Source organism: Tympanuchus pallidicinctus, unplaced genomic scaffold (genome assembly GCF_026119805.1).
Source record: "Tympanuchus pallidicinctus isolate F22 unplaced genomic scaffold, pur_lepc_1.0 scaffold1, whole genome shotgun sequence".
NCBI lineage: Eukaryota > Metazoa > Chordata > Aves > Galliformes > Phasianidae > Tympanuchus > Tympanuchus pallidicinctus.
In genome coordinates, this window is record NW_026294618.1 from 32,047,932 (window position 1) to 32,065,675 (window position 17,744).

The following is a 17,744-nucleotide window of genomic DNA, read 5'->3' on the forward strand; positions in this document are numbered from 1 at the left end:
GCTACAAACCACTGCCAGACATGGCAAACTCACCTCCAAGAAATGGTTTGGTTTGCCAACTACAAACTTCTTCACTCTGCTTCATAATCCCATGGAGCAACATACCATTTTCACTCTGATTCCTTTTCCTGAATGGAGTGTTACGTGGAATATGCCCACACTGCACAAAACAGCTCAGTTAAAAGTAAACAGAGATGTGTGTAACTAGTCAGCTTTGCTCACTTTCTTCTTATTACATTGCTGTCATGAATAAGAACATAAAAAATAAAGACAGAGTGAGAAAGAGATTTTGGTCTCTCTTTGGTAAAAGTTACAAATGGAGGACTGTGAAAAAAAAAAGAAGAAAAAAAAAAAAAAAGTGCTACCATATGTGCTGATAGAGCACATGAAAGATTTATTGGGGGCAAGCTACACAAACTGAATAAGAGGGCTTTTGTCTGGACTGACAACTAATTGACAAGAATTAGATTACAAGATAGCTGTCTGAAAAGCTCCACAACCAAACCTGCTAACAGAAATACTATTTGAGGAAAACAATGTAGACAATCAGGAAAAATAAAAATAGAAATTATGCATTACTTTGTGTCTGACAGTTTTAAAAAAAGCCAACATGGCTCTGTCTGAGTGGAAGTCAATTCAAAAAATGCAGCAAACAATTTTATCATGGGAAAACATGAGCGTTATTTGCAACTGTTGTATGATCATAGCTGGCCAAATTCCCTTCTCCACTCAGAGAGTTGCCTTTACAGAAAGTAGGACAGTGTTTTACCCTTACAAAAACTGGTTTAGGTGGGGGCACGGTGTTAATGTGTTTGAGTGTGGGGCAGCGCTGCTCTTCCCCTGCTTACAGACTGCAAAGCACACAGTGGCCCTATGGAGGGGCAAAAGCATTTGCTGCCCCTGAAAGCCTGGAATAGAGAGTTCATATCTGAAAAAGGCATATTCCATTTTATTTACAACTTAGAATCCTCATATTCATATTATAATAGTAGAAAATAATTCAGAAGGAAATCCTACCATGAAGATGGTCAATATTGTAGTATATGCCAAAAGCAGATGCTTTGCTTAAAATTGGTCTTGGGTTTATTGCTTTCAATATGTTTTACATATCTCCTAAACATGCGTTTCAAAAGTCTTCAAGTGCTTCAAAAGTATTTTTTTACCTCAGTGTTCTACTGTTTTCTTCCTCCTAGAATTTCATGAGAATTGATTTTATGAGCTCAAAAAAGTGCATAAAGTTTTGTTTCATTGAGATGATTATAATACACAGAGTACTGTGATTCAGAAACATCAAAGTGTTCAACTTCTATGGCAATTTTAAAGGTATGTGTTGGCTTAGATTTGAGTATGTGCTAAAATGTTTACCTGTCTATAAAGCAACTCATATCATTCCTTGCACTCTTCCTAAAGATTTTTCAGAGTTTTTTCAGATATTTTCAGAACTGTTTGAGACTCCCGTTACATAAGAAACAAATAAACAAACAAAAGACCTTGAAGTCATACTAGACAATCTATTTCCTAAGAGACTATCTGAAAACTGAAGCAAATAAGCCACGTAGCAAATAAGCACTGACTTTCTCTTCATCTGCTCTTCTGCCCAATATGTTTCACATGTATTTCTTCCAGAGACAGTGGAAGAAATTTCAGCTGAATTTTACCAAATCAGTGGGTTTTACCATTTACTTCAATAGAGTAGAGTATTTTTCAGACAGATGTCTTTGCTTGCTGTCAAAAAAGGTCAATTAAAAGGAAAAAGAAAAGAAAAAGAAAAATGATTCACCAGAAAATGGTGTACATGAAGCAAGATAAATTCATTTTTCTGTCATTTACCTTACTATTAGATCCACAGGCAAGAAAGGCTTATACAGCATTTTGCTTTTGACACTGATTTTAAAACTATTTCTTGTTCTGAGCATGTTACATTTGGATAATTGCCTCTTGTATGTTTTTGTATTGTTTTGTTTTTGTTTTGCTTTTGTAAACTAGAAATCTATTTCCCAGAGATACAATACCATTATTAGCAACATATGAAATACAGTTTTGCTACGCTTGTTCAACAGAGTTGGCCTTGGCATGCTAATTTCAGCTAAAGCATGAATAAATACACTTCATCTATTTTTGGAATTGTGTTGTGTTAGGAGCAAATTTTATACCAGGGCTCAAGCAAAACCATACAGATGGAATCCTAGAACACTCCTCTCCTGTGGTGAAAGTTCCTTCATAATACTCCATTCAGGGAGAGGAAGCAAGGAGCAGAATGGCTGTTTCATGCAACCTCTGACACTTTCACAGTTAAAAGTTTAGCTGAAGCATCTCAGCAGCACAGAGTAGAAACTAGTTGGGAAGAAAATAAAATTGAAAAACAAGACTGTTCATGTATCTCCAATCATGATTTATCAACATTTACCCGTGTGCAGTTGTTCACACTCACCTTGGGCAGTCTGGTAGGTACAGAATCCATGATGCTATGTTATCGGACCAGTCTGCAGCCTCTGCAGGCAGGGCTACCCTTTCCATGTGCCTTCACCACTGCTCTCTCCCTTGTGGGCAGAAGTAATGGCAGTTGTGGCTGCTGAATGAAAAGAGCACTGATACTTGAAGACTTGAAGGAATTCATGGTTAAACATTTATTTCATGTTCACTCTCCTGGGATGGTAGTTAAACAGTCATGAAATAAGAAAAAAGCTGCGAGTAGAAATGCTATGTTAAAGAAAGAGAAGGAAACAATCTTCCCATGAGGCAAAATTAATGTACAGTCAAATTACAACTGGGAATTCGAGAGCCTTGCACAATGAAAGCTTATCATTGGGAAGGGGTCAAGGTATGGATCTACAAAGAAATAAGCAACTGAGGTGGATATATAGCAAACCACTGGGAACCTCCCTCAGAATATACACAGTGATGAAAAAAAATATATTTTCTATAATAGGTAATACTGAATATGTATTATGGTACCTAGGGCAGAAATGTACATACTTCTAGTCCTATGACTTGTACGCCAGCTCAGCACTGGGCTGAGGATTAGGCATGTAAGTACTAGGATCATCAAATTGCAGAATTATAGAATGGTTTGGGTTAGAAAGGAACTTAGAGATCATCTAGTTCTAGCCCCCTTTCATGGGCAGGGACACCTTCTACTAGATCAGTTTTCTCTATCCAACCTGACCTTGAACACTTGCTGAGATGGATCACCCACTGCTTTTCTTAGGCAACCTGTTTCAGTTCCTTATCACCCTCATTGTGAAAAATGGATGGTTTATCAGCATTGGATGAGATTGGCTCTCCATCTAGTCTCTCCAGTGCCAGATGAGGCTGGGCTGACAGAATAGCTGCTGTGGAGGGCAAGTAGTGCCATCCTATCAGCCTAAGTGTTTCTATAAGCACACTTTGTCACATAGCTAGGGCTGAAACCCTCCAAGAAACTCACAAGTTCTGCATGAGTACTGTCCCACTGTAGTTGATATACCTCCAGCACAGGAGGTGCACCTGGACAGCCACAAAGGTTCAAGATCCACAGGTTAGTCATGTCTGTACAGTAGCTATATTCAGAGAAGACAGATCTGTGGTTAAGCTGTTAGTCTGGGACTTGCAATCTCCAAATTCTCCCACAGACTTCTCATTTGAACTTAAGCAATTCACTTTGTCCAGTATACACTAACAGATTTTTTTTTCTTACTTGGCTATCTTGTCTGTTCAGAGTGCAGTATCTTTAGAATGCAGAAGTTCTTGAGGTACTCTTATATACAAGAGAATGATTTTCAGACACTGCTCTCTAATAAACATGTAATTATTGCTGAAACCTAAAAGACTATAATAAAAGAACTAAGATGATACTAGCTGAAGGGCAAGATATCTTCCAGAAAAGTAAATATTCCAGAAGATATATAATGTGCTTTTTGTTAAACTAAATATTATCTCTTATTTTTGAGAGGATTAAATATGGGTTCTTAAAATTCAAAATATTTACAGAGAGACCATTTGACAGCGTAGTGAATTATGTGTATACGAACTTCTTCTAACATTATCCTTCATTAATCTCTCTCCTATTTTAGCATCTGGAAACATGTAATCAAAATCAGGGCTTAGTGATACAGTGTACAAAGACCTTATGGCAAGGACAATGCTTATATGTCAAATAGGAAACAGTACTCTCTCTGTGCAGTTTATCAAGGCCACTCAGAAGTTATGATAACTAGCAGAATGCAGTTCTTATTCCGGGATTCAAATAGTTTTTTATTGCACATTCAGCATTCTGGGGCCAGGACTTACAACTGAGCAGTCTCCTTCTGTTCAGCAGAGGACACTGGAGACAGAGGCACAAAATTATGTTCAAGGCAGTTATTTTTAAAAATGAGGCAGAAATTCCCCTCACACCATGACTTTCACTGGGTGTAAATATTTCCACCAGCCTGTAACTGTAAATATGAAGTACAAAAAGGATCTTACAAAGCATTTTAACACATTCCCAAATGAAAAAGATATATATCTCTATCACTATGAAGCTACTAGATTAGATTTCCTCTGAAAACTATTCCTCTCTGAATGCTAGTGTTAGCCCAAATAAAAATAGACAGGCTCTTTATTACAGGCCTTGTCAGTCTCACTGTCAGCTCACAAGAGCATCTAGATGTTGAGGAAGAGCTGGCTGCAGCATCCCAAGCTCCTGGAATACTTTTTGCCTCAAATTGCATGTCTTTATACCTAGTCACTTGAGGTCATCCATACAGCTGTTCAAAAGAGGCTATTCACTTTCAAATGCCTGTCGTTGCTTTTGTACTGACAGAGAATTTCATGTATTCCACATTTGCTTGCAGCATTCCCCACACCTACATTATCAAAATGATGTCTTTCTTCAAAGTTGTGGACTAGATGTCATGAGCTTGCAAATCTCCCAGAGGAATATAAATGAAGAAATTCTAAAAAACATTGACAGCACTGGCTTCAGTACTGGGTTCCTACTGCCTTTCCTTCCAGTTGGAAATGTGAAGGGGGAAGAGAGAGCACTGACAAGGCTGGGAAAAGGGGCAACTCTGTCCATCGAAATTCAACCCATTTCTGTACCTACAATATTGAACTAGGACAATATTAACAAATTATTTCAATAGAGTCCAACCTCATTCAGGTCCCTCTCAAATCAGGGACTTGGAGTAGGACACAGTGTTTTTTGATTTACAGAATGCTTTGTCTACACAAATCTGCCTACTGTCCTCTACATAAGCCTGAATAAATAGCATAGAGGAAAGAATCTGATTTACAGTACTCATGTGACTTGCTTTTTTCACATCTAATAGACCTTAATAAAATGTAGGCATCCCAGCAGATGGATAGGATCTACCTATTGGTCTCCCCAGGGAGTGGAAATGCTGCACTTAAGGATGCTGGCCTCCACCTGGACATAGAGACACTGACAACAACATTTTGGCTGCAACCTTCCAACTAATTCTTTATCCAACAAACAGTCCATCCTTCAAATCGTTCATATCGTTAGGCTAGGGATATGCCTGCATCATAGGTGGTTATTTTTTAACTATTCTGTTAAAACGTTTTCCAGACTATTTTGCAGATCTGAAGTACAGCTGTGTGCAAGTCTGTATAGGCTGACAGATAGCTGCTTGACCCTTCCCCTCCACATTTAGGCACTGACAACAGACGTCCTAGAGAGATGAGACTTTCTAGTATGCTTTATATTTGAGCATCAATAGCTCCCTCTTTGCAATCATTTTTACCCTGCAGAACTTCCCATTACCAGAGCATTAATACAGGATCAATGACTGTCAAACCTCCTTAAGATTGCTGTGAATACTGTTGTTTTGTCTGTTTTGTCCTGTTACAGAAAAATATTAATAAAATTACCAGAAACTTAATAAGCATGTTCGTTGTCAAACTGTATTTTTCATTGCTATCATCAAAGTTTTCATTGTCAATAGAATTTATAACACAACTAAACCTTCCTCTGTTAGGGAATAATGCAGAGACCTACTTGTTTTTTGTCAAGATATTGACTAAATAATTACCAAGCAAGTATATTCTATTGGAAAGCATACAAGATTAACTTGCCTGCACACTGTTCTTTGTTGTTTCTAACTGACTCCATGTGGATTGTTCTTTTTCATCTCATATAAATGACGGCAACTTTGTTGGCAAGAGAAAGGCAGGTAACAAAAATTACAAAGAACAATAATTACTCTAGATGTAGAGTAGAATTTTCTTATTTTAGTGTCTCTTTGTAGATATCTGTATAAAGAAATCTATACTTGCATGACCGCTTTAGAGAGGAGAAAGAGGAGGCATGGACAAGGCAGCACTGCTGCTTCTGACTGGAATGTGCCTGAAGGTTGATAGAAAAATTTTAGTCACATTTGTGCTTTGCTGCATTCCTTCGAAGCAGCGTCTGCTTAAGATGTACAGGATTATTCTGTTTCTTACTCAATCTTCAAAAATTGCTTCTAGATGCATACAGCACAGTCTTTTTGGAGACAATCAGTTAAGTCCCTCTGGTTGAGGTCTGTGACACTGAACAAGGGTATGAATCAGGAATTGTTCCATAAACTTTAATGATAGTGATAATGAAAGAGTTGAAGCAAAACCAGCCCAGCTTTCATAACTTATTTGTTGGGATTAAGATCTGCCACAGCCTTTTTGTAGTGACAAATTGCTGCGGCTTTAGACTTCTAAACTTCCTAAATTCAGATCTGGAAATAACAAAGATGAATGAGCAAGGATTCCCAAGAGACAAATGTGCTTTGCAGACCATAACAACACAGGTTGTCTTAAAGAAAATAATTCTCACATGTAAGGAAATTCTCCTTCTTCAGGAATTCATCCTGCACTACAGCACACACATTCTGTGGCTGGGTTATTCTGTACTATGTTGTCAGACAAATATGACTATCTACAAAAGGTGGGGCACTCTCTGGATATCTAAATGACATAAAAATAGATAAGAACGGTTACAAAGTAGGAAAATGTTTAAAATGTATGACATGGGTTCAGTGACCAGATCACCCTTACCTGAGCAATTTTTTCATATATACTTTCTGTTTATGCAGCACATTTGTTGCCACATGCAAATGTGAAATACAAAATAAATCTGCAGCCTGCTTCCACATGTGGCAGAAATTAATTCAAAGCTGTCACCTGTCTTCTCTTCTGCCTGTCAGTTTTCTGTAGAGCAAGGATCTGTTTTCTGCAGTACTCCTCAGTGTATTTTTGTCACTTTGGTAGAAAGAGTAGTGCTATGCCCCATTTACCCCTGGACAGCATGAGAGCAGTAGCGTGACACCAAATTCCATGACTCATTTTCCTTGAAGCAGGAAAGGAAGCATTGAGGAAACCCTTACAGAAAGCCTTGCCTGTACTGGGGACTTTGGTGCCTCTTCCAGAAGTAGACTTGGATTCCCTTCAAGCCTACAGGAGTGTCTGTCACACAGATGAGAATTTCCTTGATCTTCTCTTCCTGCATGGCTAGTGAGAGGAGCAGAGTCTGTGCAGGATTCGGCCATTCTGATATCACAAGGTGAACACTCATATGTATGAATGTGATTACATGCATACAGCTCTTCAAAACTACTTACAGTTCATTTGAAAGCCTCTTTAGAGCTAGTAGATTTATATAGGCTTTTCATGAATGAAAATAACTCTAACAGGAAAAGAAAAAGATTTCTCTCACTATGACCTCTTAAATATAACCTACAGCTTGGGAGCAATGTGTCTGGTTGCATTGTCAGAGATTTCTACTGATGTATTTTTTTGTGTTCTTCAAGTAAGACGTAAAAATCATGTGGAAGTCTTAAAAGCTCCCATTGAATTACTCAATTTATGCTCTTTCACATACATTAATTTTTAGTACAGTGCAAATATTTGTATTGGCACACTATTTCCCTGCTCTGGAGAATTTAACTGGATTTGCAAATTGTAACAATATCCCTCTGTCAATTTAATCCTTTTACAGTATATATACTGGGGAATATGTCTCTGTAGTAAGAAAAGATAAAGAGAAATTTAGCCTGGAAATTAGATAAAGGCTCTCTAATCATTTCAGAAATTAAATTTTGAGAAAAACAAACTAAGAAACAAAAGCCTTCTTATAGCTTTTTTGATTGATTTCTCTCAGTTACCTGTAGAGGGTATTATACGCATATTGATATGGGCCACAACAGCACAGGTCTAGACCCAATGGCCCAAAGAGATATCTTCTGCACCTGTGTTCCAGTAAAAACACCATCAAGTTAACAATAACAGCAAAAATGCAACGATGAAATTATGCTTGCTTCTTTTTTCCACTGCACATAAATGCTTTTCCTCACTATCTGTGGTGAGACTGAGATTGAGTTTTACCTTTCTTAGTTTCAGTGAAAATACAATTTAAAGTGCTTTCTGTAAGACCAGATTTTTTTCTCCAACCAAGAAATAAATAGGAAGTGTTTGTTAAGCCTTTTTGTTATACGTTGTGCAAATTTTTGCCCTCACACTTTATTTCTATTTTTGTTCTTTCTGTTGAAGCCAGGATGATCTCAAAGCGGTCAAGCACACATAAATGTTAAAAGACCTTTGAAAGGGTATCCTGCTCATGCTTGTAATCTCCTCTTACATCTCTCAAGCACTGACTAATAGGCTCTCTCATATTGCTTTCAGGTATCATTGATCTCTGTGTATCCCTTTTAAGTTTCTGAAAAGTGCCCAGGCAGGAAAATGAAAGTGTCAGAAAGAAACCCAGCTAAGGAGAACCCTGCAAACAGTGTTGTTCAAATATTTGTTTTTCTCATCTTGAGGCCTCCAGTATGTTTGATTTAAGGCATGAAAAAGCAATCAGTCTAGCTGGTAGAAATTTTTTTTCTAAGCAAACAACCACAAGGATTAGAACACTAGAAGTGTCCACATTGCATCATACTTGGTAGTGGCTAAAAACTCCCCTCTAACTAGCTCAAATGAGTTGCCAAATCAGCTGCGGAATCTCACAGTTTTGTGACACTATACTAACATCTCTGATAAATAAATAGACTCCATTAGAAAGCAAATGCCAGTTTCTAGAGAGAAGTCATGTTATTAAGAGAGAAGACATACATTTGCAAGTATTATCCATTGACTTATTTTTATGAGAAACCAGCTCTGCATACGAACATTTTGAGGTTCTGCAAGACATGTTTAACAGCACCAATCTAAGGAAAAGAATCAACAGTTGCCTATACCAGAAGATCTTTAAAGGTTTTGACTGCACATAGAGAAAAAATGAATGGGAAGCATGGGAAAAATCCTGTAAAAGCTAATTGTAAAGTATGTGAAAGTTTACTTATTTCATGAGGACAGGCAAGAATTAAACTGGTACCCTACAGTAGGATGGCACTGAAACACGATGTCAAAGAAATTATGGTACAGGTGAGAAAGATGCCAGAGGTGTGATATACCAAGAGCCTGTAGTCACAGGGCCAGCAGCCTTTCACTTTCCACCAATACCAAAAACTAATCAGATGAGCTTGTTAAAGATCAGAATTCCCAAGTTTCATCCTGTCTTTATGCACACTTTGCAATCTCCCACACCAGTAATATATAGCAAAATTAATTAAACAATGTTCTTAATTATTTCTCAGATATTTTCACCAAGAATTTGTGTATTTGTCTCTGAGACACTTCCTTGTGTCATATGCTCACTGTAGGAGTTTGGGAATATGTAGGACAGACATATTTTTCCTTTGAGAAAGCTGCAAGTAAAATGAAAAGGTGAAGACTTTTAAAGGAGATATTCTCCTTTAATACTCCTAAGAAATTCAATTGAATTCCTTGAAGTAAACTGTCTTGCCCTCTTTTCTGCATAAAGAAAATTAAAAAAAAATTTTTTTTGAAATATTACAAGCTGTAATAGCAAGATATTTCTTAAGAGTCAGAAAAGCAGGAAAATGTCTGGTCCAGCAGCATTAGGCTCCAACAATGGAAAATTTTTGCAATACAGTTAACTGTTCTTCAAAATTTTATCCTCTTCTTTAGGGCAAGCTGAAATGATGCTTTATCTCAAAGGTGTTTTTTTGTTTGTTTGTTTTTTGTAAATGAAAGTGATAGCGAGAACAGAAAGGTTGTGGTATCTAAAAAGTAAAAAAAATATGATTTCAATATGGTGAAACTTTCACCAAGGAAATCAGATAGGAGTGCACTGAAAATTAAGTATATCAGATTACTGGGGGATGAGCAGCACAATCCTCTACTTGCTAAATAATATTCTCAGTCATCTCAGTAACATCTGACTCTTAAAAAGCTGCAGTAATTTGGTTACAGCAGATATGCAACAAAATCAACCTAGTTGGTAGTCCTAACTTTTAAGGCTGTTGCTTTAATGCAGTCAAATAGAACAAATTCTGGTGATTTACTGTTGGACTAGATTTCACTCTCCAGGCAAGATGCCATGAATCTGGGGTCAGGGCTTTGTAGGCTGCACTAAACATATCTTTTTCAACCAACAGGCACGTCTCACCGTTAATGCAGTAATCATTTGGTTTTCACTGGCCCTATCCTACCTGTTGTTTACTGCAAGCCTCTGCATGTTACAAATATAAAAACAGTAACTGTCAATTAAAAATCACAGTATTTTTTTTTTACCTATGATCAAATGTGCATTACTGGCACTGAAAATAAAACCATGCGAGCATGAACAGAAAATATGCCATTACACTCAAGGATTTAAAATAATGTGTCTCTTTAGTATTTCACATTGCAAACTCCAGTATCTTAAAATGTTGGGACATTCTTCTGCAGTCTGAGTATTCTCTGTGCACAAAGACAGACCTAATGTAATGAATAATTGCCTCTTGAGCGTTGTACTGAGCCTGCTATTGCCCTACTTGTTCTCCTGTGATGAGTGAGCTCCTTGGGAAGGGCAGATACATCCCAGGAAGTCACCACAAGGGTCAGAAAGACAGATCAAAGAAAGCTATCATTTAGAAGAAACGGCCATTATCTCGTAGTGATCAGCTTTATGGTCACTGTAAAAGGAAAACAAAAACAAAAAAACCCAGAAATCTCTCCCAGCAAGGAACAAATAAATAGCCTTCAGAGTCACCAAACCAGATCTCCTGGGATGGTGCATTAACTCAGCACTGCCCTCTGAATAACTTTGCTGCCAAGATTAGATAAAGCAGCTATCTCCATAGCAGTCAGCTATGCATAAACTGCCCTTGCTAAGCACATCAAAACTACCTGAACTGTAGTTCCTGACTTTTGCCTGTCGCTTTCTACCACTGTAATTATGCTCACTAATTCTATATATTAATAGAGAATTTACTATAATAATAAGGGAGCAAGATGCTAGCCAGATTTCCAGTTAGAATCCTTGTTCATTAGAAAGTCGATGTGATTAGATTGCAATTATTGCAAAGCTAAATGCAGAGCACTGGCAGCCTCCTGTAAAAAAGAGCAGTAGCAAATGACATGAACGAAGAGAGGCTCAAGAGTCACACTGTAGTACTTTGCTCAAATACATGTGATCAATAACTGGATTCTTCAGTTGTTCAGCTACTTCAGATACTTAAATCCATTCAGTATCAACTGTTCTGTCTCCCAAAATAGTTAATATCACACATCTTATCTTTCTGGAAACAGAAAAAGAATAGAGGAACAGGGAGTTTAGAGCAAAAAATATTAGTTCATGTAAACAGTTTCAACATATCATAGTAGGTAATTTCAGTACATTGCTCACTATACTGTCATCATTCCTTAATGTGTGTGAAAGAGCCATGAGTTTTCTTAAGAGGTGTCAGATTGAAATGCTTCCCCTCACCACCCTGCTCACTGAGGTGAAGAAAGCTGCAGCCAGAGGGAGGAGCAGGGCTGGTTCTCCAAGGAAATACACTGGTATGCCTACAACTTAGCAAATAAACAGTGTTATACACAGGCACTGCAAAGTAGCTCAGTTCCATACTATTCCTGGTACTGTGTTGGTGTGTGTTGGCAGCTCAGGCTAAATATTTTTCATACCAGTGCTTTCATCACAGAAGATACGTTATAGTTGAGGAATTCTCTAGGAACATACTGGTACCAAAATATCAGAGATTGAAAAATAAAATTAAAAAAAATTACAAGTAGAAAGGTTGATGCATTAATGTTGCACATAGTCAAAACATGATAAGATATGATGAAGATGGCACCTATTTTAATGGCTTACATTTTTTCTTCAAAATATAATAGATTCACAATAAGAATTTATACAAGAATTTAGCTATTCTTTTAATTCCTAGATGAAGGACTACCAACAAGCCTAATTCCCTGAGTATTATCCGAGAAATATTTTCAAATATACTTTTCGTCTTTAAATATTTTAATATGTAAAGAGCAATCAAAACTATTTAATATGAACTCTCTAAATTGTTGATTAATTACAGCAACGTTGAAACCAGAAGTGTTTTATGGAGCTCTCTATGCCCTCTCCCAGTGCAAGTGACCAACACATTCTGTCACTGATATAATCTGGTACAGTGTGAGAACTGTTTTCCATTAATAATCTCAACAACCTTCACTTTCCAGCAAAACTACTGGAGTAGTGATCAGAATACGTAATATTAGCCTTAGTAAAAGAAGCTAAATAAGTATTCAGAGAGTGAGATACTTTACAGGTTTGGCCTTAACATTTGTACAGCTGTTAGCATTCAAGAATGAAGTTACTCGTGCAGTAAAAATATTCTAATGAACTCAAATCTTCACTCAATAAATACTGGAAATAACTCCTAGTTGTTTTAGTAAAGGTCCTCCCTTTCAATGGGATTTTATGACATCAATCAAGTCACTGTAGACCTTTTAAAATATTTGACTTAATTTGGTGAAATCAGTTTTACAAAAATATTCTTACAATATTTGAGATAGCATAGATGATATTAGTAGCAACCTTGGAGAGTGGCCATCCCACTACTGCTTTCTCCTGTTGGATATTTTATGCTGTGATTCCAAAGAAGGAATACCAGCATATGTTGAGAAACCTTCAGGACAGAAAGTAAAGAGTGAAAGGTGTGAATCTACACAGCCCCATAGCATGATAGAGTCTGCTCTTGTTAATAAAACAAGGCTGATCCAAAAGTAATGCCTCCTATTTTATTATATTAGTCTACAACCTCAGAGTCAAATGATGGTGGTATTTCAGTAGAGGCTGAACTTTCCCATCAATACTCCATTAAATTTATTGCCATGTGACAAGTGGTAGCAGACTGGCAGTCTGACATGGAAGTGCATGTGGAGCAAAGGTGAGTTACTGAATTCCTCCATGCAGAAAAAACAGCACCAACTGACATTCATCAATGCTTGCTGAATGTTTATAAAACAGTGATAGTGGATAGGAGATCAAACAGTGGATGTGAGCACAGTGAGTGGTGTGTTTCAGCAGTTTTGACAGTGACAGTGGGCCACCTCTTCAGGCGCTGACATTTATAAGCACTAGATACAGGCTCATGTTTGTTGCTGATGAAAATGCACAGCTAATGAGGGTGACTGTATTGAAGAATAGTGTTTTGTAGCTGACAATTTTTTCTATCAAACAGTGTTATAGTATTCTTCTCAGCAGTTGTAATGTTCATGGAAATAAATAGGAGACATTACATTCAGACTGACCTGCATAGAAGTAGAATATATACTCAGCTGACGTGAAAATGATATTCACCTCATAAAATATTCTATTTTTTGGCCTAAACATATAGAACATTCAAAGAAAAACATTTCAGAGTGATTTTTATATCCTTTCAATTTTTTTTAAAATTCATTAATAATCCATCAGTCTTGAAAAATTGCTGTAGACAATAGAATTCATTCCTAAATGAAAATTTTACATTTTCAAGAGGAACAATATCAAACTCCTCATTTGAAATAATTTACTAAAAAAGTGCATTGTTTTTTATACTTTTCAGATGGCCAGACTGGGACAGACTTTATATCCAGCATTTAAACTGAATGCGTTTATTATGATAGAACACAATGACTGCATTGTAAGATTTTAGCTCTCTGATATCTAGCTCTTATTTCCACAAACAGATATCCCAAACATTCTTACCTGCGTACTCTCGCAAAACAAATATGAAATAGGTGAACGTAGAGGAAGAATTGATGTAGAGGTTTATTTGAGGAAACAGCTGCAGGAAATCATGAGTTTTCACCTCACAAAGGCTGAGCATTTGAAAAAGAAAGATTAATTACCCTATAAAAGGAACAAAGGTTAACAAGCTTTTACTTAACTTGTAAATATCTGAAGGCAAGTAAGCTACACCTACACAATAGATTTTAACTCTTTCTTGTAGCATCTCTCTCTAGAGTGGTATGCTGTATTTGATTAAAGAAAAGCCAGGCACATTTCAAGTCAGTAAAAATGTCATTTTTCAGCACTTTATATGTAAATACGTAATTATATAGAAACATTTATAAAAATAACAAAATAAAGCCTTTCTTGATTATTTGAACAGCAGCATAACAAAGAACTGTAATAGAATGCACAAAGAAAGTGTGGAATCCTCCAAAGTACCAAGCTTTCATTAAATTTCACCTTATGTCCCATTATGGTTCCTTTCCAGCTCACTCTGCATGCTTCCATGGAGACAAAAATAAATGAATCATTAATTTTTCCATACTTTCCAGCACGTATCACATGCAGTTGTTCCCTTGGATGTTCTATTACTCCAGTCAGAGCACCGCACACTTTTTCCAAGTATATGCCAATTACCAGTATATATCTATGTAGGTCTCTTTCTACAGCTCTGGATCCATTTTGTGTTTTCTAGCAGGATTTACCTTTTGGCATTCAGTTGTTTTGGGGGAAGCAATTACACTCGTTTCTATTGGACTCTTTGAATCCAAACCATTCTATGTTTCTATTATTCTATTGCACTCCCAGCTCCACATTAACCTAAAACAATAGGGACCAAATTCTCCACTTCCAGTAAGCATCTATGCTGGTAATGTAGAAAAAGAATAAGAGTACTGTATTTGTTTTTCTAATGCATGTGTTGTTAGGAAAATTAACAACGAGCAATAAAAAATTTATATTTAACTCTAGCATGTAACACTTTTTTAATATATCAACTAGAAGGAAGTGAAAATTTCCCTGTTGGAGTTGCCTGACTACAGAAAGAAAAAAGAAAAAGCCAAACCTCTGCTTTTCAGGTCTCTTAAAAATCCCAGATATATCCTGTACAGCGAACATGCTTGATCGTCTTTCAGTAACCAGCTTTCAGAAAAACCCTGCTGGGCACTTTGCTCCCGAAACAACTCCAGAAAATGCTTCTTAGAATAAATACAGGTTTATAGATACTAAGTACAATGTAGCTGCTCATTTTCTGCTTCTGAGCTGGAACACGTTTACAACACTGGAGCTCTAAGGGTTTGTAAATCAAAGTATTCCTGTCCAAATGTGATGTTACTAAGTAAGACTTTCTAGAAAACTGGACTTCAAAAGCCAGCAAGATTAAAAGGAGGACGAGAAAGGTTTTTCCCAATTTATGCAAAAGATGTGCACTAGTTGTGAATCACTAAGCTCTACAGTTGTTTTCTGAAGATTCATTGATAGGCAAGCTTCACTTGTAACTGAGCAATTGCTCTGTATGTTTCAAAGTATCCTACCAGCAACACAGGCACTTATGGTCAATTCAAAGCCAATAATAGCAGCAGAGCACAAGTCAGAGCACAAGTAATTAAAAAGGAACTTTAAAAATCTCTTTTCAGCGACACTGAGTTTGTCACCCCAAAAATAAAGACAAAAATTTTATATGAACGCTTCAGTATTTTTCCTATACTTTTGTGCTACATTTTATGACGTGAAGCCTAAAATACTGCAGAAATGGTTCCTTGGAATAAGTTTCCCTTGAGAATAAAAAGGTGTTTCTCCTTTTGAAATATGTGAAAGTCCCATTAAGATGCACATTTTATAGTGCAGAGAGTTCTGAACATCTAGTCCCCATACAGTACATGCTGTGCTGGTATTTCTTCACATTGTCTCCAGAGCGTACAGCATGATAAAGTTCAATCATATGAATTCTGGGTCCCCAAGGAATGTAAGATGGCTTAAAAGACAGACCAAGTAGGTGCTTTGTTCTCTATTTCTAGCTACTTTCCACTGTGTTTCCAGCAGCTGTCTTTGCAGATGATCTATTACTTTTGATCAAAAAATTATAGGATCATTTCATTAATGAGAGATGACCCAGAATCTCAAATTGTCTCTACTTGCAGAAAGTAGGATAGATAACTTACATATGTGTAAGCAGTGGAGCATCTGAAATATAACAGTCTGCCTGGAAGTCAGATGGCTCTGTGGTTTTCCTGCCTCATTCTTTGTTCAATGAGAACTTCTTCCTCTTCTTGGTCTAGACAGGTGTAGAAGTCCTTAAGTTTGTTAAGTCATGTTTGCAGCTCTGCCTGCAAGGAAAGTGTTCATAATGCATGAACTCAAATTGGATACTTTCCCCACTTATTTGGCAGTAAAAATAATATCTTGACTTTTTTTTGTTTGGGAGCTGAAGAGATAAAAGACTTTGCGACTACTCTAAGCCAGTGAGACACATTCAATATCCATCTGCTTGTGGTGTGGCCACTGTTCAAATGGGGAAGTCTTCAAATGCAAGCCTCTCTAAAGAAAAAACACTTAGAAGTTTAACAGATTGCTAACGGACAACAAAGTAAGAGCTACTAAAAAACAAGCTGACTCTGGGATTAGCAAGTAAAAGACAGAAAACTAAGGGTGGATCAAAGGATTTTCTGTCAGACTGGATTCAAAAAGTAAAGAACTCTAATCTGAATCACAGCAGCAGTTGTGCAGTGTAAAACTCAAGAAATTGTAGGCTAGGTGAATGTGGGACTGGACGCCACAAACTGTGCAAATGCAGGTAAACACATGTATACATGTGGAAATAAAATCTGGAGGCTTAGTTCAAGGAGGCTGTTAGCTTGCACAAATAGAGGTGAGACATGTGGAGAGGACAAGGGGAGGTGGAAATGGAGTGTCACAGCCAGGTCTATGTAAGCACCTTCTGACAGCAAACCCAACCTCCATTATTTTACTAAATGCTCTTCCCAGGAAAAATAAGTAAATAAATAAATCAGAAAAGCAGGGCCCAGACACTGAAGAAGAAAGTATTTAGGAAGTGTTTTCTGGTCTCCAGAAAGTGACATCTTCCATCTGCTGTGTTTGCCTGTCCGTCTGCAAAACACAACCTCTTGCAACAGGCAGCCACTACTTTCATATCTGAAGGCCCCTCAATACACAGACGTGGCAACCAAGCCAGGTTTTTGGGATCGGAAACATCTCCAGTTATGAAGCAGCTGTTGAATACTTTTTTAGTGGTTGTTTCATGGTAGTTTTGTTTTCTCTCTGAAAAACAGGCTAAAAAGTAAAAGAAGTAAACAAACAACTCAGCACAAAAAAAGTTTACTTCCTTCTAAACATAATTCTGGACCAGCATATATCAGATTAGTTTGACTTTTAATTATAAATTAACTTAAACTTTCTTTGAATTATTAGCAAATGAATAACAGGAACATTGTGCAGCTTACTCCCTCACTGAAGAGGCTGGTGAATTGGATCATATTTTCACCAGCAATTGAAAGAAGTGGCAAAAATACAGACGAAGAGAGCAATAATGCAAGATCAATATTACTGCTTCAGAAGTTCGTTTCATTTCACAGCTGTTTCAATCCTTATTCAATCTTGTGATTTAAATTTTTTTTTTTCCTTTTTTTTTTTTTTTTTTTTTTCCCTTTTTGTGCTTACTGGTTGGCTTGTTAAGCAGAATTTT

General features: G+C 37.0%; 1 long non-coding RNA gene across 1 annotated transcript; it reads right to left on the reverse strand.

Moving 5' to 3' along the window:
• Positions 1 to 11,731: 11,731 nt before the first annotated feature.
• Positions 11,732 to 17,327, reverse strand: LOC128079833 (uncharacterized). The gene is made up of 3 exons (XR_008206332.1): positions 16,204 to 17,327; positions 14,018 to 14,130; positions 11,732 to 11,850 (listed from the first exon to the last, which is right to left on the reverse strand). It is a non-coding gene; the product is annotated as an uncharacterized LOC128079833 (long non-coding RNA).
• Positions 17,328 to 17,744: the final 417 nt, after the last annotated feature.